Source organism: Larus michahellis, chromosome 1 (genome assembly GCF_964199755.1).
Source record: "Larus michahellis chromosome 1, bLarMic1.1, whole genome shotgun sequence".
NCBI lineage: Eukaryota > Metazoa > Chordata > Aves > Charadriiformes > Laridae > Larus > Larus michahellis.
Window position 1 is genome coordinate 98,943,148 of NC_133896.1, and position 21,978 is coordinate 98,965,125.

Genomic DNA, 21,978 nt, shown 5'->3' on the forward strand with positions numbered 1-21,978 from the left:
GTGTTAGAACCACTCCTTGTTCTAGGCCTCAATGCCCTGTAAGAAACCACACTAATATTTGAATTTTGCTGCACAGATCCCTATCTCCAAATTCAGTCCTATTGATCACCATATCCAAAACCCATTCAACTTTTCCTGCCATGGCATTGATCATCCGTTACTCGCAGGTAGGACCAGCCACAACCTGTTAGGATCCTGCAAGTATCTGAGTATCTAAATTCAGCTTTCTTTACCTTAAACTTAAACACAGCTTTAGCCAACAAACAAAATAAAAACCCACTAACTTAGACACCCTGAAAATTAAGTTTGGAGAGAAATACACAGCTCGCTACAAATAATAGCCCACATGCTATTTCTACAGGACTTAGTAGGTCCACCTATTAACTTGCTTTTCCAGCCTCCCCTTTCCTGGACCATAACATAGGCATTAATGATAAGGATGTTTTCTAAATACTGATCTGTACTACAGAGTTATACCACAATGACTGACTTCTCTGGTAGCAAAGTTTGCCCTTCTTCCTTAGTTTCTTAAGGAACTAATGTAAAATCAAGACCTTAAGCATCTTTTACCACACCTGTGATCCTACACCATACTAAGAGGTAACGGTCTAACATCCTTATCCCAGTTACTGTTTTCTCTCACAGGGTGAATTATACATTTTTCATTGCTAAGAGAACTAGTCCTGAAACTGGAGCCTGAGGTTGGCAGGATCCAGCAACAGGCACCTCTGCTTTCCAAATGGAAAACAGATAACTAAATACGGCCTTCACTTGAAGGTAACCTTACTCACCCTGTCCTAAGCCAATACTATCCAGATGTTGTTGATCTCTGCAAGCACCAATCCTCTCCGCAGTCATCTCTTCTCAGGGATCCAAGACTCAGCTTAGCTCTCCATGCTTTCTTTCGCAGAAAAAAGGAGTGCTACCCTTAGGATAGGCTTCTGGACAGACTAACAACGGCCACAAACTTCTGAATTAATGCTAAGCTAAATAGCTTTCTGGCATCAGTCCCAACTGTGTCTCTAAATTCTGTAGGACCTACCAGTAAATTCAGGTCTTTGTCCTCTTCTACCCCAAACTCTATCTGCATAACTGACAAATGCTTTATCTGTAGTCCTGTCACACCTTAACCGTTGACTTTGTTGCTGCAAAATCACCTCTAAATGAAGAGTTAAAGACTGGTAGGATTCAGCAATAAATTTTTGTTTATGATCTCTGCTTTCTTGAAACCTGGTCCTTCACCTAACCCTAATCTTAATAATATCTTATCATAATAATAATCCTACCCATCCTCTTTTCAGTGCTATAGCATACAGACTGCACTGTTCCTTGCCAACTTCAGCCCTCCCCCTGATGGATGGGATTCATTAATACTCCCAGTTCTCTGTCCTCTTCTTTCTTACCCCCTAACTCCAACCATATGCTTCATTACAGACTTATCAACTCCTGGATCAGAACCAATCATCATTTCAGACATCATTACACTTCTCCAGGACCCCACATCTCCCAGCAGACCCAGCAGATCTCCCACCTTGGCCCTCCAGAATCCTAATCCTAATCACAACCAAGACAATCACCTTCATTATAGTTAGTCCTGTTGCCTCTAGGATGCATCATCAGATCTTCACTCCTAAAAAAACATCTGAAATAAGGACTGATGTGACACAGTGATAAACACAGTTCCACAGACTGCTTTCTTAAATCCAGACCATACATCCAACCTTTATACTGCCTTTAATAAAAACACTCTTGCCACCAGTTCCCATCACAACTAGCCAAAAGGCATAAGTCCTTGCTATCACCAGCCCTCATCCTAGACCCACCACATTGACAAGATCCTGCAGTAAATGTATTTGTCCGGCTCTTCCTTTCCTGAAGCCTAACATTAACTGTAGCCACGCAGCTCGCCCCCCGCCACTCCAGAGCATCAACCCTACTCCCAGCCGTAATTGTAACCTTAACTGTAACCAGTCGCTTCCCTCTACCACAGAACTAATCACGGGGAGACTAATCATCTCTCCACTGCTAGATTGACAATATCTGAAATTAGGTTTACAGGAAGCAAAATGCCGATACAGGAAAATTATCTTCCAGTGATTTTTTTCTGTTGTTACTTGAAAACATGTTTTTAAAGGCATCTATTGCCCGTTTTAACTGTGCTTTTGTTTGGAGCCCCAAGTTTTAGTTTTAGTGTAGCTTATCAGTGCTTTAAGAAAACCTAGGCTAACAGACAACCATTGTTTTGTGGATTAGTAGAGAAAGGAAAAAATATGAAAGCTTCTTCAATATAAGGAATGCTGTGCAAGGGCAAATACACAATCTCCAGTAAATGCAAAAATGCTTTTCCAGATCTAAGCTGTATAGAGCTTTGTTGGATGGGATTTTTATCTTTATCTTTCCTTACATTTGTATGTGTTGGAAGATACTTTAATTTATTCCAAAAGCATTGAATAAATTAATAAAATCATATTCTCTCTTTTAATCTGTAAAATTCTGCTAAGAGCACTCACTCTTTTAATCCAGTGCTGACTAAAAACTTGTGATTCCCATTAATTTTTATAGGCACTGGAAGAAATTGCAAACCCATAGCCTATAAAACTAACAGTATGACAAAATAATGTTTCAGAATTAACATAAACACTTCTCTCTATAGATACATTTCTTCAAGAGCAATTCACTGGAGAAAATGTACTCCACAGGTTTTCCTAATCATATTTCTTTTTTGGTAATGTAAGAAGTCATTCCCCAAGGGCAATGTCAAAGATAAAAATTCTCTTGAGTTTCATGGGAACAAGAGTATTCTAAAAATAAAATTGTTCCTCTGATAACCTCTGTGGATTTTTATTTTTTTTTTTCAGAAAGCCAACACAACAAAGCTGACATTTTCATCAGTTCCGTTTCTGTCCTCAAGGTGTAATGCTGTTCAATGCAAGCACAGCTTAGGGCTATATGAAGGCACTTTATGTTGTCTCATGTACCCTCTAGGTTGCCCTGAGGCTAAATTGTTTCTTTCTGGTGGTAGTTTACAGCTGTTTCTGGGCAGCAGTATAGCTCAAAAGCCTCCATCTAAGTAGGGAAAAAAAAGTTTGATGGTCTTATACATATCACAGTAGAGGCAACTCTTTCTTGGACTCTTGCAATTTCTCATCAGTCCTAGTATGCTGCCACGATTACACAGAAGAGGCTGTTCATGATCACTGTGAATCCTTCCTGAGGGTGGCAAGAAACAGGGCTGCCATAGAGAAAGGTAGAACAAAGTACTAAACTCATATCTCAGCCACACATCAATAAGTCAAAAAAGAATTAAAATCATTACATAGATTCAGCAATAGGACCACCAAGGCCACTGTGCTTGAGATTCTCTAGCTGTAAATTCTTCAGCTCTGTGCAGAGTCCCACAACAGACTTTGTGACCCAAGCCTTCCAGGAGAGAGGGGGACATTTAAACTTTCCAGATCTCACTTTAGGTAAAACAATGAGCAATCTGTTTATGATGAATGTTCCCTGTGTACCGTGCCCTTCTGTCTCATCTGCAGTTTACTCTTGCAGTTAAACAAGGCACTGCAGGACATTTCCTAATGTCTTTTGGAGACTCATTTGTTGTTCTGCGTGAATATATAGTACTACTGTTACCTTACTGCATGGAGGCACTTAGCTGGGTGACCATGCTGGGCTCAGCAAACACCATTTGAATTGGTGCTCCTCTGTTCTCTTAGTTCATGAGTAGAGTGAGGGAGAGGACCACACAAACACAACCTACTTCTGTCAAAAAGCACTGTCAGCCTTTCCTAGACGACCTTTGCAAGCACCTCTGCTTAAACAAATGCTGCTCATCAGGTTGCCTGATGAGACAGAAGCTGAAAGAGAAAGGGGTATTTGCTTGTATAGGCACTATACTGCTTCATTTTTTCTGTTTTACTTTGGCAGATTGTATTACATAGATGGATTTTTAAATGGAAGTAGTAAATACATGGGCATCCAGATTACAGCATCTCACAGATTACTGTGAGAAAAGGCTGCAGAGAAGGATGCTGAAGACACTTGGGAGAACTACCATAAGAATATATCCTGTGGGTGCTGTGAGGCAAGTGAGGTGTTGCATTAAGCTTCTGAGCACGCCTGAGGTGAACCAGACCATAAATCTTTGAGCAATTCCAACCAAAACTGTATCCTCGTGCAGTAAAAGAGAGTGCTGTGCTATCTTGGCAATCAGACTCCTTTCTGAATTCTCATTATTGTCTGTATAGAGAAGTACGTGGGGAGACTCCAGAAAAAGAGGGGACCAGAGGAGTGTGCAAGATGGGGAAATGCGGCGCTCTGAGAAGAAGGAACTTGACATGGGCCATGGGAAGTGAGCAGGAGCCCAGGGCAGGGGTCTGACCAGTGTGAACTGGATGGTGAGCGAGATGTGTGTTTGAAGCAATATGTTGGCTGCAGACAAAGTAGGTGAGGGATACAAAGCTGTCACCTGGGAGGCGGAGGCCAGAGCCTGGGGTGCTGCGACACTGAAAGCAGAGTAGCTTCACAGGTGGCAAACAGGGGCTGTGACAGACTACAGGAAGAAGTGAAAGTCTGAAGTACTTTTATCCAAGAGAAGAGGGACAGGCGCCACCTCCCCAGCTTTTTGCAGAAGCCTTGCCTCTATCAGCTGGGCAAGTTCTGGGAAGAACAAATCCCTCCAGACCTCATAGCCACCAGCACCCCACTTCCTGCTCAGCAATTTGAGCTCCCAGGGCCTGGAGCCATCCCTGCGTAGTATCCCACATCCTCCTGTCCTCTCAGAAGCCCTTCTTGTTGGAGACGGAGCTTGGTGAGAGAGCCCCTGTGCTGACCCCACACTCTTGTACACTTCTTATGTCTTGTGGGCACAGTGGAAGGGCAGAAGAGAACCAACATGATGGGGACTCAGATCCTCACGGAAGACATTTTTGGCAAGAATTTCTCCCTGTGCGTAGAGCCTGTCACTGCAAGAGAGACATGACCAGTGTGAACAAGCACATGAAGGGCCTCGTGCCTGGATGCAGCACTGATGGAACCACGTGTGCCTACATGGGGGGAACACCACAGCCTGGTAGGACAGATTTTCTCCTCCAGGGGCTCCAGGCAAATAACACAAGGTTTCTCCATCCAGGTATGCCTGCACTGTTTCTGCTGGGCTGTGGTCCTGACAGAAACACCTGGGGTGAAGATGGAAGAGGTGGGCAAGGCCAGGAAGTGCTGAGTCCTTTCACAATTCTGGACGAAACTACCACAAAGGTTGCAGAGGCTGAAGGGTCTGCCCATGTCCCTCTTCCCAGCCCCTTCTTCCTCGTGTACCTCCCACCCAAGGGAACACAGGGCAGGGGGTAGGCTGAAACCAACACGTGCATTTCCAGAAATTTTACATGTTTCAAAATTTACAGGAAAAGATAGTAAGAAATTACTGGCCACTTTGCTACAAAAATCCAAAGTGCTAATGCTCTTATCTTTGCCTGTCACCTAGTTCAGCCATGGCTCTGTGAGACACAAACTCAGTTATTATTTTACCCAAGATTAAATTCTGAGCATTATATTTATCTTCTTATCCTCACCTTAAGTAAGACTGAATCTCTAGGGTCTGAAACTGTAAAGAGGGAAGATTCAGAATAATATAAGGAAGAGTGTTTTATGCTGAGGGTGGTGAAACACTGGCAGAGGTTGCCCAGAGAGGTGGTAGATGCCCCACCCCTGGAAACATTCAAGGTCAGGTTGGACGCAGCTCTGAACAACCTGATCTAGTTGAAGATGTCCCTGCTTATTGCAGGAGGGTTGGACTAGAAGACCTTTAAATGTCCCTTCCAACCCAACACATTCTATGATTCTATGACTATCCATCTTTAAGTAGTTGCAAATACCTGTGTCATATGATAAACAGAGCAGCACTTTTTTCTTGTTTGTTTTAAAGAGCAAATGGGTGTGATTTTATTTGTTCCTAAAGTAAACCTCTGGGATCCCATTTTCAAACATTCTTAAATATAGCCTCTAAATTTTCAGCTATAATTCAGACCATTCAAATTCCCATTTAAGTGTAAATTCATGAAATTTTCTATAAAAAAAAGAAAGAAAGGAGGAAAGAGAATTATTACCAATGGGAAACATTTTTTGCATGTACAGTAATGGCAGAATGTTTACATTTAGCTGCTGGATTTACTTGAAGCAACTGAAGTCAGAAGATGAAACCAAGTTTTTAGACACACACAAAAGTTAAATGGTAAGTATTTAGTTTTATTAGTGACAATATATTAATTTGCAGCTTTTGTTTAATTTAAAGTTTATTAAAATAGCTCGCATACCCTTCAACCACCGCTTACACAAATACCCAGGCACTGCTAGAGCAATGTGTGTTCTGCGCCAGTAGAGAGCAGCACTAGCCTAACTATTGCCTCAATGCAAAAGTTGCTCTACTTTTTTCCTCCTTTCTTCATGCAACAGCTAAAGTCAATGGAAGTTTCCTCCTTACCTTTTTCAAGTGGAATACCTGGCCTCGTTACTGAATGTTTGGCAGTGAAGTAAGACTTAAGCATTTGCTTTATCACTGGCAGAAATCTCTAAAGATCACCCTACTCACAGAACTGCTGTTGTGCCTGTTTTCTTCTTTCCAGGGTACACTTTACCTGGGAGACCCTCTAACATTTCTCACAGACACAGACAAGACAGAAGCTAAACGTGAGCCTGACAGGCAGACAAACATGCTGTGTTGCCTGAAGTTTGCTTTTCATTTAATATTGCTTTTCCATGGACTGACCAAGATGGGAATCACAGAGCTGCACCAGCCTTAACAAATACACAGGAAAACAGGGTCTTTGTCCTGAAACATATTTTATCTTACCTTAAACACATATGACCCATGCAGGCAAGTAGAGAGAATCCTGGCAAGGAGATAAGCTGCAGATTCTGCACTGCTGTTAACAGAGGATAATCACAGGCGGTGCCTGGTGCTTCCTTTCTACCTCGGGCTTGACCGGCAGAACTCATGAGATGTAGTGAACTGCTGTAAACCCCTCATTATTTCAGCTTTTGCATTAATTCTGGCTTGCGTTCCTCAAACCTACCGATCCAGGCTCTGGGCTGTCCTTGGCTGCCACGCCCAGGCTGGCCCTGCTCAGCTCACTCCGGTGGCACATGGCTGATAAGGCTCCTGCCCTACTGTCCTTGTTATCACACCTGGCTCACAGCTCCCCAGCCTTTAGGGAACAGCTGGCCTTCACTGTGTCCTGACACTCACCCACCTCACACCAGCTCAGAATCTGCAGAGAAATGATACACAGAAACATTTAAGTTTTCCTTTGTATACAGCCTGGGCAGTACTCTAGCTCCCTGCTTGCATGAGTCCTGTTTATTTAAGTTTGGGTTTGGTTTTTTTTTGAAGTGTGTGACAAGAATTTTTCCAAGCCAAGCTGCTTTAATGAAAAGATTTCTTTTTAAAAAATCATTCTGTCAAATGGACTGTTCTGTGACCTGAAAATAGTCTACTCCCACACTTTTTTTACCCAGAAATTCAAAACTGTAGTCAATACATTCTAGGCAAGAAGTAGTTACAGATAAAGTGGCTTTCCTAGCTTAGAAGATGTGGTACTACTGCTTTAGCAGCTAGCAGAGCCTTCCTAAGCCTTACAGGGAGTCCAGGTCTGGCCAACAAAACAAGAGATTATAAATAAAGATTATAAACAATTTCTTCCACCAGATAGAGCTGTAACTCTTGAGGTAACAACATTCCTCCTACTTTGTTGTACTTCTCTTCTGAACCACAAGTTAGTTTACCTACAACCTTTTTAAAGGGAGTTTTGTGCTCAAAGAGCCTTCAGTTTCCTGAGACACACGCACAGATTTCCTGTCCCAAGACTTCAAGGCCTTTCAAGGTTCAGCCTTTTTGCATTCTTACCTGGTAGGGGAATGCATCTGGCTAGTTTGTGAAAGATTCACCTTTGGGGCTGTCGACTGTGTTCCTTGCTAATGCTGGGACATGTCATTCTGTCACTTTGGATTTGGCATACTATGTTCAATTAGTGAGGTACATGAAGACCTCTCAAACTTGTTGCATGCAACATCTTCACGGGCACTGAGCATTAGGTCTGTCATCTCATAGTGACACTGATCTTTCATCGGCGGCTCTTTGTGGATTCTGGGTTGTTGTTTTTTGGGGGTGGGGGCGTATCAGCTATTCCTTAACAAAATGAGGAAGAAGTGTAACAAATGAAAAATTCCTACCAGTAATTTGTTTGTTTTGAAATACGTCACCTTAACTTTTATGCTCCAGTCAACATCATTGTGTTTCCAGACATTTTTGGCTAGCTTTCCTCCACCTCAGCCTATGTGCCTCTTTTCTTCCACAAGCAGGAAAGAGCAAAAATAATTCATGGCAGGTGGGGTTTTCAGACATGACTAGCATGAAGTTAGACCAAAGCTAAACATTTTTGGAAACCATACCAAATTGATTGTGTACATACATGCCAGCTATTTTTCTTTTAAAAAGTACCAGATGGCAAATTAAGAACTATACAGAATCAAAAATCATAATTATTTATTGCAGAACAGTTTAGGGAATTAGTTACATTAAGTACAAATAAGGTTTCGATTCTAGTTGGGTCAGAACACTCTTGGAAAATGAAATGTGGAAACAAGACCAACTTCTTGTTATAAGAGTGTCATATGGTTAGTTATTGGTATTCAAACCAACCCAACACATACAACAGCATAAGTCAAACCACTATATACCACAGCAGTTGAAGGCAAATATTTAGCACACACAAGGATGTTCTAGCAGGACATTGTAGCAGTTTGTGGCACGACCAGTAAGTCTCATTTCAAAACAGAGTACGGTACTATTTGTGCATATAGGAATGTGTTTGATAAGAATATTTTTTCTATGGAGAACTGTAATAGACATCATTTTATAGTGGATGCACATTACTGAGGTCCTCTGAGGACTTCTGGGGAATAAGCACAGAGGGTTTAGCCCAACCTTTCTGAGACTGGCAAATCTTAATTTCTCTGGTTGTTCTTTGATGATATGGGCAGCAGTAACGTACCTTGAAGACTTCTTTTCAAGCGCCCCATCTCCCCTCCTCACACTTTGAGCTGTGTGTCAAGTATAGGCCCACTTTGCACTTTCTGTAGCCTCTTAAAAGTAATCCTAGCAAATCATGATAGATGGTATGCTCTAAGTTATGCATTTTCTCAGGCCCACTTAGTCCAGTGATCTCTCTTCAGAAAAATCATAAAGAGCTGGGAAGAGCTATAAATGGCTTCAGGGAAGTTATTGAAACTGTCAGCAGCTAATACACATTCTAAGGTCTGTTTGTGTTTTGTGAAGATAAAGCAATACCTACTCAGCAATTTCCAATGCACTGATAAGTCTGCAATGCTAGCAATTCCTCTTGCTCTGTTAAAATAACAGTATCCTTTATTTTGAAAATCTGTTGTCTGTGTACACAAAGAATCCCACTCAATATGAATATTTACTGACAATATTTATTGCATTCAGACTCTCTAGGTTGGGTGGGATATTTCTGAAGAGATTCCTTTCTTAGCTTTCTGTAAATACTGCTTACTCAGAGAGATGGGAGATAGGTTCTTAAAACCATGAGGGATGATATTACATTTTTATTACAACACATCTCCCTGCCTGGTGATGGAATCTAGCTGAGAGGAGTGACTGGAAATTGCATAGCCTCCCCATGGCTTTGGTTGTCTCAAGCAAGCTCTGGGGTATATTGTAATCCTTATCTGATGTTCCTTAGGATATCTGAATTCTTTTGTTTGTGAGTAACAGTATTTCATCTCCGCTTTCATGACAGATATGCAAAATATAATGGTCCTTTTTTTCTAGAAAGGAAAAAAGAATGCCACTAATTAAATGCTAGGCAAGTAATCAGCCATCTGTAATGAGCAAGGACAGCTACTCAGCAAGCATTTTGCTCTTTATTCTTTTCATAGGAATGCCTCTGCTCTTCCTTGAGGCCACCAGGCACAGTAGAATTTAGAAGTCTGTGATATTTCTTAGAATAGCATTCTTGCACGGAAAGGCAAATTTCTTGTATTAGAGACGCTCATCTAAATGCTCTGATGGCTTGATCAAATGCCCAATAAAGCTAATATTTCCATGAAGTATTTGATCAGAGCCGATAATAACTTTTTTAGCTGAAAGAAATAAATGCTAATAATAGCAATTTTTTTTTTTATTCAAAGCCCTACACTTTCTTATGTAATAAATAAGAATAAAAATCAACTCTTATTATCAGTGCAGTCCCATGTGTTTACCCCAACTGCCAAGCTACAATCTGTGTTACTTAGGTGGTCATCTTTTCTTTTTTTCCTTTAATATTAATAGAGTGTTTATTCCTTTACCCTCTTCAAACTCTGCTCAGTCACATAGTCCTTCCACTAAAGGAAATTACAGGCTGCGGGGAAATCTGGAGAAATATCTGTGTTTTAATACTAGCTGTATGTCATCCAGGATCCCACCGGAGATTACATTATTGCTTTTCAATGGCAAGAGCTGGTCACATGGGAGGTGATGTTTTTATTATAATCAGCTGCAGAGAACTGGTGAGGGTGAGCTCATCTGCAGCTGAGTACGTTTGAACTTTTGTACCTTTCAGTACCTTTCTGTGAGCAGTGGAAAGTCTCTCCGAGTGGGATGTGTTAGAGAGTTAGGTTTCCTGTAAACATTGAGATCTTAGAAAATGGCCACAGGAAATGAACTTTTCAAAAGAAAAGAAAATTGAACCGGAGAATTATGATGTTGATCACTGAAGCAAAGTATTCTCATCCAGATTCAGTAGGAAAGGATTATTATGGTTTAAATATCTGACTTGATCTTAGTCTTCCATTCACAGAATTACTCAAAAGACTTTTTGAATCTATGTTGTATTACAAAAAGCAGATTCCACTTACAATGTGGCCTACCATTATGCTGGGAGTCTCCTGGGAGATGCTGAGCACCCTTAACTCCTATCTGAAGCTTCAAGGATTGGTCTTTAGTCAAAGCCTCGATAAACACATTACATCTGCTTCCCTGGGACGATTTCCAGACGACATGCATTTCATCGACTTTCTGTGAGGAATAAATGGAAATCTAGTGGCACATCTGGTGCTGCCTTCAAATCAATTTACAGTAGTTAAATAGATTTGAATTGGCACTGACTCACGTGAAGAACCTGGCGTGCAGCTCTTTGTTCCCTTCACCCCACCAACTTGGATATTAAACAATTGCATTTACCTTAATGCAGATTCTGTTGGGAAAAAAAGATGACATTTTGCACATGGCTGAGCTTTAAGGCAGTTAATGAAATTAAAGCAAAGAACTCCCAGCACAGTAGGAAACCCGGATAACAGGAGCAATCATTTAGGCAGCACATTTCTGTTCCCACGAGAGCCAAGGCTAATTATCAGGGCCAGGTTGCATCCAGCGGGGTGAGGAGATGACAGCACAACAGTATTGCTCTGCACAGCTGCTCTAGCCAAATTTATTTACACGTTCTAGAGAAACAATGCTTTTAAAACAGATTTCTTCCCAGTGCAGGCTGGGACGTGTAGATAATGGAGCCATGTAGTTCTATCAAGTTTTCACAACAATTTGCAGTGTTTGAAAAGCAGCTTATGCAGTTTATCCAGTACCATCCATACGGGTCAGCCCTGAGTACTTTTGGAAAAGACGTATCAAAGAGAAAAGGAGTTTACAGAAGGAAAGGAGGAAAGCAGATCCAAGTCTGGAAATTGTCTCCGCAAAACAGGCACTTTTTTCTTTCCTGATTTAAGTAAAAGCAAAATAACATTCCACAGTCATCAAAGCACGTTCTCTTATCACAGAGTAGGCTTTGGGTTAACAGCATACTTCTTGATCTTTCTCTATTCTCTTAACCAAACCAGATCATAAAAGGTGAGAAAGAGCAGTTTTGTCTTGAGCACTTTTATGAGTTAAAAGCATTATTTTGTGCTGAAGGCACTGGGCCAGATCTTCGAACATCTGGTTCAGTTCCTGCCTTTTCCATAAACTTCCTGTGTGACAAAATGTATTTGCACTTCAATTCCCTATCTACTAGGCAGGAATCACGCTGTTTTATTGTTTTACAGAGGTGGTCAGTTCATGGAGACTATGTGAGTACCTGCATGGCCCAGTTCAATGAAAATGTGACTTTAAGCTGTGGACGAGGTTTCATTACCAGATACTCAGAGTATCCAGTCCCAGCTCTATCACTGTTTTCTATGGCTTGAAAGTATCTCTCCCAATATTGCTATCTGTAATTTGAGAATCATGCTGCTTTCTTACTTCCAACGGCAGTTGTGTGAGTAAGTTGTTTGCAATGCTTCCTGGTCCTTAGACAAAGAAATGTGCTGTAAAGATGGAAAGGACTTCACATGAACCCCATCCACTAAGGTATCTTTTGCATAAGAGTCCTTTAGCTGTCAGTTTTGCTGCTGCTGCTCACAGAGCTTCTTCCCTGTTGTGTCCAATATGAAAAAGTTCATTCAGATTTCACACTTCATTATCTCCAAAATTTCAGATGTACAAATCCAGCTGCAACAGCGTGAGAGAGGAGGAATGAGTAAATGATGGCTGCAGTCTGATCTTGGCCAGAATGCAGTTAAGATTTTATCTTAACAGTGCCTTTGGTGTCCAGGGAAAGGCATCGACCTGCAGGCTGTCTTCCAGCTTGTGCCTAATTGGAATGCTGGCCCTCGGCCAACAGCCCATCAGAAAGTCAAGTTGTGAAACAGGAGAAATATTTGAATCAACTCCTCAAATAGGTGGAGCCGTCGCAGGAAACTAAGTCTTCTTACCATCCAGTCTGGGCTACATCTTTCCTTCCAAAGATTTTATCATTTCTATGGCTTCCTGGTAATTTTTCAGCAAGATTACAATCTCAGCCTACAGAGCACCGGGGAGATCGGTCCTGGCTGGAAATGATCTGATGTGGACTGACAACTTACTAAGAAGTCTACTTTTCTATAAGGGAGCTGATTGTTTGGAACAAATGATGCAGACATCTCCTTAAGGCTGATAATTCCTATTGTGGGTTAGTTGAGGAAAATGTTTTAAATTGCTACACAGGATGGTTACTTTTCCAAATGTAAATATGCTAATTATCTGGTCCTGTTCTTATAGTCCTATGAATCTTTCTTTTTACTCTTTCACTGAAGAACAAGAAACTGTATTCTCCAAATTACAGATTCAAATGTCGCAACAAACATGTTTATAATACAGTATTTCTTTAAACTGTGTGCTGGTCCTGTTACTGCCTCCTTCTAACTGAAGGGTCATATTTTTCTGTAATGAAGGATTTTTTTTTCACAGTAATGCAGGGCTCAGCAATTCTGTGGAGCACTGAGCAAATGGCGTCAATATCCTCCTTGAGCTGAAAAACAAAAGGAAAGCAAGCAAGCAGGCTTTTGAGGAAGGATTCAGCTTTTCATTCCAGTGTTCTTACTCACAGCAATAGACATTCCACAAGACAGGCTATTCCTGATAAACACAGAGCACACTCTGCTTTCTCAGAAACAAACATTTTCTAGTAATTTAAAGGTGAATATTTGGATTGATGAAATGCTAAGCTAGATGTCCTGAAAGAATGCATAAGACATCAAGAAATCACATGCAGATCTGGCCATACTCTCTCTAGAAGCACACCATGTGTCGTGGGGTTCCTCAGGATCTCACTCATGGAAACCCCGAAGTACTTTCTGACACAGGAAACCGAAGGCTTTTTTCACGATTCCCCTTAGCCCTGGGGAAATAACCACTAATATTTTTATTGAAGTGAGTTTTGAGATGAGGATGATCAGATAATACAACAGAGCACCTGCTTCTGGAAAGCAGAATATGAAGAAAAGTTAATAAAGAGGGAGCAACCAGGGATGGGAATGTTTGAACAAGCGCATGCATATTCAGGTGGAAGGCAAGAATCCCTTCACACCAGTCTAGAAATGCTTAGTAAACAAATAAAGGGACAGTGTTGGCTGGTTCTAGGGTGAACCATCGCTTAGAAGCTACTTTTAAGTACTAGGCATAGTTTTTAGAAAGTTGTGATTTTCATTAGATTATCCTTTTTAGAAAAGGTTTGTAATGTGAAAACAAGTCTGAGTTTGGCTAGCTACATCAGCTGGTCTAGAAAGAGATTACCTCCTTGCCTCACTTACAGCCTTAGGCTAGTGTAGCTACAGCAATGCTGCCACATTTTAATGCTGTTACGGACTCCTTAGACAAAGAGGGTAGAAAGGACGAGCTTGTGAAAATCTATGAACCTCCAACAGCTTCAGTAGACTTTTTCTGCTTTACATGAAGTGAGAATCAGGCCTGTGTTATAAATCAAGTCCTTCTTTGAAACCACTGTCAATTCTGGTGTAAAAAGAGAGAATTTAATGAATTTTTTTCAGAACAATGATCCAGATAGCTAAATAGATTTGAACGAGTAAGAGTGAAGATTCCATCTATGTGAAAATGTGTAAACTGAAAAGCTAAAGTAGCATCTTGAAAGACAATAAAAGGTAGATCAAATAAGAAAGTCTGGTGACACATATCGTAAACAAGCAGGACTTTTACATCTGAAACACAGTGCAGAGAACTTTATTCTCAAATATAGGTCAAATTTCCAGATGCTTCCTGATAATGTGGGAGGCACTCTGCGCCTGCATGCAATTCCTCACTTAGATAATGCATAGGAAACAAAATGATCTAAACTCCCAAGGCACTTGACCCTGTGTGCAGTTGTCTAGGAAAAAAATTATGTACAAAATACGTAGACGTTATCAGGGCCTTGTGTATATCGTGATTCCATAGCAATGGAATTTGCTGAAGAATTGTGCTCTTGACTCTTGCTTATTATTAGATACTATATGAAAGGGAATGAGAAAGATTTTGGAAGTCCTCAGGGAAGTCTCTGTGGTGGGCATTTTGCAGACATCTAGTAAAGGACAGTCCCGTCTCTAAATGAACACAGACTACAGAACGGAAAGATGCACCAGAAGGTGTAAATCACAATAGTAGTTGCAATAGCTGTGATGAAAAGGTAAAAAAAACGGGGGGTGAGGGGGGTAAAGGGGGGGGAAGTGTATAAAGTGAATAGGTTTCTAGTCTATATGAGTGTTCAAATACCTTTGACAATGCTAGCCAAGAATCATCAGTGTACTAAACTATGCTTTTAATGTTAGCTGTGAGAAGGATGAGCTCCTCATCACCTGGCAGGGATGGAATGTGAATTTGGAAAGGAAAAATGTTCGCTTAGAAATGGCACAATTAACCATATCACTGTGGAGTAATTTTCTAACTGTCTTCTAGCAGTATTCATCCCCCAAGCCCAGGCTGCCTTCCCTACCATTACAGGTGTGAAAAGTCCCCTCTGCTCTTTGTCTAATTGCCAGAATTTCCAGCTCTTGCCATGCAAATGTTGGAACTGCCAATAGCTGAATATGAAAACATATGGAGAAGGCATAAAATTAATTTATAATGAGTATGAAACTGAGGAGCTTCTTTGAACTGTTTGAGTTAATGCTCAAAATATTTTTTAGGAACTCTTATTTTTTAAAATATAAATCAAACAGCTGTGAGATTTCTACTTTGCTATTCCAGAACCTTTCATACCTGAGTTCTTAGGTACACATCAAATGTGAATACGATGTTTTTTAATTAATCATGGATACCAAAATCAGTAATATAATTGAAATTTGGTGACACAGGTCACATTCCAGAATCCTGGAAACAGGCCAGCCTGTGTACTGTGATTACATCTTACCTGGGAAAAAAAGAGGCACTTTGTACAATTTTTTCCAAAAGTAATACACAAAATACAAATTACGCATGTATTGTTTTATAGTCCTAGACACGTCTCCATAGCCTGAAGCGTTCTCTTAGATGGCTGTGAAAGTATTTGAGTTGCACTACACACTTCCTATCAGGAAGTATTTTGAGACCACAGCTAAGACTCAAAGTTAAGTAAGCCTTCATTATTTCTGAGTTGGTATATTTATAATTAAAGGTACTGGTTCTCTTCTTGTGCACATAATTGCCTAACCAGTCAAACAAACAGTTGCATTTGATTTAAGAACTGGTTCAGATCTTATGTTCAATTTAAATCCAACTTCTTTAAATAGCTTTATCTTAAAGTTCAATCCACAACTGCCAGTTAGCAGGTCTAGGACTCATTCATACTTACTCTGGATGATATGTTGCGGGGCTAACCGAGGCCCAGACCATTCCTTTCTCATTTTATTTCAATTTTGACATCTGTTTGTTGGTTACGTTTTGCATTGTGCAGCCTCAGTTTGGAAACAGACTGCAGACACTGCAGCCGCACCATCCCACCAGGACACAAGTAGCCCTGTGCAGAACCTGCCCGCAGCCCAAGAAGGGGAAGACGAAGCCAGCAGCAACCTGGATGTGAGTCAAGCGTAGGACAATCTTGCCAAACAGGACGGAAGTAACCCATGTTAATGGAGCAGTGTACTCCACTGGCACTCCGGTTCGGTGAGTTTGGCACTGCGGTTTACAAGGGCATTTCTCAGGGTCACTTTCCCAATCTCTGCGGGAGTTTTTCTAAGAGTTGGTCTGTGATGTGTGGAAAGTAAACCTGTGGATATGTCTCTGCCTTATGCATATTCTTCTAAATGTGATTTTATGAATCCCAAATTTGACTGAGAAGGTTCCAGACTGGCACAGCTCCACTAGATGAGCAGTTGTCTGTCCTGCTGTGATTGGGCTAGCGTGTGTTTGGGGGCCATCTGGCAGTTATCAAAAGCTAATAGAGTCATGTTAAGAAAACTAAGACAGGGAAGCAGATTATCTTGGGATGGCAAAAGCCAAGGGTGTATCTGATTTTGTAGGCAGGCCATGATCAGACATAGGCAGAGCATGATCAGGTATGTTATTATAGGATTTCCAAAGTCTTTCAAGATTGTACCTATACACAGCCTAGTCCAAGAACTATTTGAGCCTCACCAGAAAAAGTTGAATCTAGAGGAGCACTATAACAAGGAGGAGGAATCCTACAGAACGAAGCACAGAGGCATTCAGGAGTCAAAGAACAAGTAGTGAATCCATTAGAGCCTGAGGGGAATCTACACATTACTTAAAGCTTTCTGAGGCCTTTGCGAGTTTTTCAAACTATCTGTATTAAAGTAGATTCCTCAGTCCTAACAGCAGTGGCAACTTTAAATGTCTTTTTTCCTTTTTGGCTTTTTTTTCTTTCCTATGGGAGAAAGTGGGGAAAAAAGGACTTCAGGTTCTGTATAAAAATCTTGAGGTCCACAAAGTGCAATCTCCTGTTATGACAAACAGTCATTTAATAAAAATCTACTCACAAACTGTTGGCAATCCTCTTAAAATATAATTGGTCTTCTTGCACCTATTATCTCAAAAGGCTGGTTTAGTAACTCCCTGCTCTGCTCTTTAGAAACCTTCTTTTAGCTGTCATTTTGCCAGTATCATCTTTTGCAATGAAGATCAAATTCCTCTTATCTGTGAGCTTATCTAGTTGCTCCTTTGAACAATATCACTTTTAGGCACCTTAGCAAGATAGGCTCTTCGTGACTGTAGTATGCAGCCTCCTGATCAGCCTAGCGTCCAGTCTCTGAATGTGTTCTGTGTACCCAATCCAGATCAAATTAATTTTTTAAACAATTGTGACGAGTACATGATATTCCAAGGGATGTTTTATCATTTCATATAAAATTAACTTAATATTTCCTTACATGTGTTAAAATATCTTGCCTGTCAGATGAGGATCACATTTGTCTTTTTCATGTCTTCATGTCAGTCACATCTCATAGTTGGACCATGGGTCATTGTGTCTGGACACCTCCAATTGCTAAACTGCCAACTTAAATGAGAAACTCATATTAGTCTTTGCATTTCATTGTAGTTCATCACATTTCTACTACCCCTGACTGAAAAAATCAATCCTTCTTGTATGATAATCTGTTCCCTCTCTTTATACAATATTTTGCCACTGTACTGAAAATGCCTCCAAATGTGCCATCAACAGATTTCATTAATAGTCTTTGCTCCAAGGCCATTCATGAGAATATTTTATAATACCAAGTTCCATAAACAGTCCTGAAGGATGTCTCTAACCCTCCTTGAACCATCAGGGATAAACCCTTGTTCTCTCTCTCTCCCTCTCTCCCCCTTACTCTCCCTGCCAAACCCTCTTGTTATTATCATACTCATTTGTATTCACATATGCAGGCAATTCCTGTACTATTTCATATCTTCTCCACTTTAATTGATGAACTGTATGAGAATGCTTTACAGAAGTCACGATAGATTTACTGCATTTTCTTTTCCTGAAAAAAAGCTGATTTTTGTCAAAAACAATGCCAGAGCAATCTGTTATCTTTCATAAACCTAGACTGCATTTTTTCCTCTTTTTCATTACCTTTATGCTTTCTACAATATTTTCCTTTACAACAGGTTGTGAAGCCTTGTATACTATTGAATTTTACAAGTGCATCATCATGTTCTTTCTATATTGTTAAATACAGAAGTAGTGTTTGCTGTACAAGATGGAAAAAATAGCCCCCATTTTCTTTTGGTATCTTCAGCAGATAATCATTAATTTCTGATTTGTTAGGATCGCACAGTGATCCATTTTTTTTTAATGATTAAAGACTCCTTTTTTTTCTCTCTCTCTTTTTTTTGTTTTGGTCCTTTTGGCAATTTGTACTGTATTGCTATTTTTTCTGATCTCCAAGGCAGAGAAATTTTAGTTGATTGATTTTCTTTTCCATTTTTTCTAAGCTTTTCTTTACCTCTAATATATTTTTTCAGGTAGCTGCTCATCCAGTTACCGTCAGACCCTTCCTCTAAAAGTGTTTTTCTTTTCTTGGGACTCAAGTTACAGAGGGTTTTTGCATCTCCTATTTACAAATGCTCCCAAATTGTCTCAACATTCAGGACTTCGAGCTATTCAGTCCAGCCTACTTCACCAAATGGTTCTCTTTGTTTTATAAAATTTCTTCATTTTCCCAACATTGCTTTTTGTTTGTTTAAAATCATTTCATTTATATTGATCTGATCTAACTCATGAGCATCAGACCCAAAATTATTTTATGCTACTGCTATTCCTTAGCCAGTTGGAGCAAAGACCACAGTCCTTACTCAATAGCACTTTACAGTAAATTCTCAAGCTTTTTCAGGTAAAAAAAAAAAAGGTATCAGGAAAAAATATACTGAGACCAAAATACACTACAGTCCAGAGACATCTTCCAAAGGGAATCTTGGAAGCAGAAAAGCCTTGTACTTTTAAAAGCAGATTTGACAAAGCAATAGAATAGGTCCTGCATTTTTAAGCTGGCTAGCAGAGACTTTTTCCATCTCTAGCTTCCATGTGTCTGTGTTCCCTACCTCCTCTTTCCCTGACAGATGTTCTACTCCTCATTAAATAGGGAAGTAACAGCACCCTTTACTGACTGTTCCTCTGTTTTCATCTATAATTTAACCCCAGATTTCAAGTACTGCTGCATTGCCTTGCACCTATTCCACTGAAATTAATTCCAGATAATTTCTGTCTTTTAGGTACTGTTCCTGTCTGTGGCTCGGCAAAGCAGGGGAAGGAGGAAGAAATGCTACCTACTGTTTAGCAGTTCTCTGAATGAAAAAACTTACTTTTAAGGCACAGCTTGCAACCTGCTGGTAGGACTTAAAACAAAATGTGTTTTTATTAATTGTGTTTAATATCACATACTGAAATTCGAGGCACCAATGGTAGTTGATTGATTTTTGTAGAACTAGTTCCCATATCTCTAATTTCTTTAACAATCTTTCTCTGTACATTTACATGCAGTCCCCCGCAAACATTAGGCTGGAGTCATTCTTCATCTTCCAGGGTTAACTAATCCATCATTAGATGGATCCATGCAGATCCATATGAAATGTTTGCTTTTAAAGCCAAGCTTTCTTACATCAGCTTTTGACATTCTATTCACTTGGACAAGCTGATTAATGGTGTCAGCATTGTACATTTTCTTTGCAATGAATACTAAGCAGATGTTATACTGGCTTGTTGCCCCACACTGAGCATGAAGAGGTAAATCCTGTGAGACCTTGCTTTTGTTAGTAGATCAGTAACCAAAAGGTCAAATACTGTCCCTTAGTCTGTTTTATACATAAATATGATATTGATTAATCTTAGATATTTTGATTCAGGTCTTCTGGGAGGGGCTTTATATTAGAAGCGCAGGGCCAAAACCTGATGTGTCAGACTAGGCAAAATGTCTGCTGACTCCAAGGGCAATTTTCCCTGTGAGGGCTTCCAGGTTGAACTGGTTGTGAGTTGCGCTCATTATACCGTGCATTTTCTCTCTCAGCAGGCACGCAGGCAACGTCTGTAAGGAGAAGTAACGCCTTTTCATCAAGCCAATGGGACGTAACAAAAGTAAGTTTCAGGCATGCAAGTCCCTCTTTAGGTCTGAAATGGAAACCACAAACTTCAAGCTCAATACAGAGTGAGAAGGGAACAGTTCTTCCAAAAAATATGGGTAAGCACCCCTAGGATAAAGGAAATGTTAGCAAGAGAAGAGATGATAAGCTGCACATAAGCTTTTTCCTGCAACATGGGCTAAACTTCAGAAATGAACCCGCTGAAGTAGAACTGCAGCTGTTTGACACTGGCAGAGAAGAACCAAGTGCATTGATACAGATTTCAGAAATGGGCCTGTGCCACAAAGTCTGAGTCAGATCTGAAGTTTCCCAAAGTTCAGGAAGTCTTCAGAATCAGGGCTCTTGGACCCTTCTCACATAATTTACAAAATGAAGGCTGTAAGCCTACCTTTATCTGTTGTCCTGGGAGAAAAATTTTGAATATACTACTCTCCCAGATAGAAATAGAACGATTATCTCCCTACCTTCTGAAAATCCAATGGAATTATTAATTTTCTTTAATTTACTAATATATTAACTTTTATATATATATGTGTGCAATTATTAATATATTAACTTGCTAATTCCCATGTGGGGTGGTTTTTTTTCCAAAAAATTCTTTCTCCATTCTAGGTAAAAAGAAGAAAGAAAATAGAAAATCTACAATTAATCCCATACAGGTAAAACTTTATTTCAGTGGATGCAAGATACAAATATTCACAATGCTCTCAGATCTTACAGCCATCTCTAAGGCTCAGGGAGTACCTCCCAACTGAATGTCTATTAATGCCCAGTATTAACTCTTCAAATGAGGTTTTATAAAATAACATTGAGTATTTCACCCAGAATGGCACAATTATATTGACACAATTCTGCTGGGCAGAAAAACCTCTTCCTTTATAGCTGTTCTTGTCCGATAAATTCCTGGGAGCTTTGTTATTTAGCTTAAGCTGAAGAGAATGTATTCAGCTCTGGAGGTCCATGGTTCACTCTCTGCTTTTGAAGGGTATGATTAATACTTCATTCAATATGTCATTCACCTCTCTAAAAAGACAAACATAAAATGACAAAGCCATGTAACTATAACTAGACCATCTTCTCTATTAAGTGTATTTTCCTGATAATTACATGTAGGTTGTTTGTATTTCTTTCCCTAAGCATTGGAATCCTAGTTACTTACATTTCATTAAAATAAGTCCTTCGTTGTCTTAACAACCATCACATTTGAAGCCTGTTCATTTAAACTATTGAGAGTTCATATGCACTAAAAGCCTAAAGGTAATGAGGCTTTTACCTATTGAACACCATTTATATCCTCAGTGTGTCTTTCCCTGTGTAAGCTGAGTCTTAATTGTGACATAAAGTGGTTGCTAACCGAATTCATCGCCTTCCAGTTGACTGTACCCTTCCCTTTGAATAAGAATTTGCAATCAAGAAAGCTATTGAAAGGTCAAGGGATAGAGAGAAGCAGGACCCTGAACAGAATGGCACTTGTTCCTTCTGCCACTTCAAGTTACTCACTTCCTTGCTGTCTCCATGCATTAATTTCCATAATAGAGATGATCATCTGGCCTTTATTGTGGCAGAGTGAATGCAAATCAGTTACT

General features: G+C 40.1%; 1 long non-coding RNA gene across 1 annotated transcript; it reads left to right on the forward strand.

Moving 5' to 3' along the window:
• The first annotated feature begins 6,094 nt into the window (after positions 1-6,094).
• On the forward strand, positions 6,095-19,641 carry LOC141746619 (uncharacterized). Its single transcript, XR_012588422.1, has 3 exons — positions 6,095-6,229; positions 16,272-16,480; positions 19,529-19,641. It is a non-coding gene; the product is annotated as an uncharacterized LOC141746619 (long non-coding RNA).
• The last annotated feature ends 2,337 nt before the right edge of the window (positions 19,642-21,978 follow it).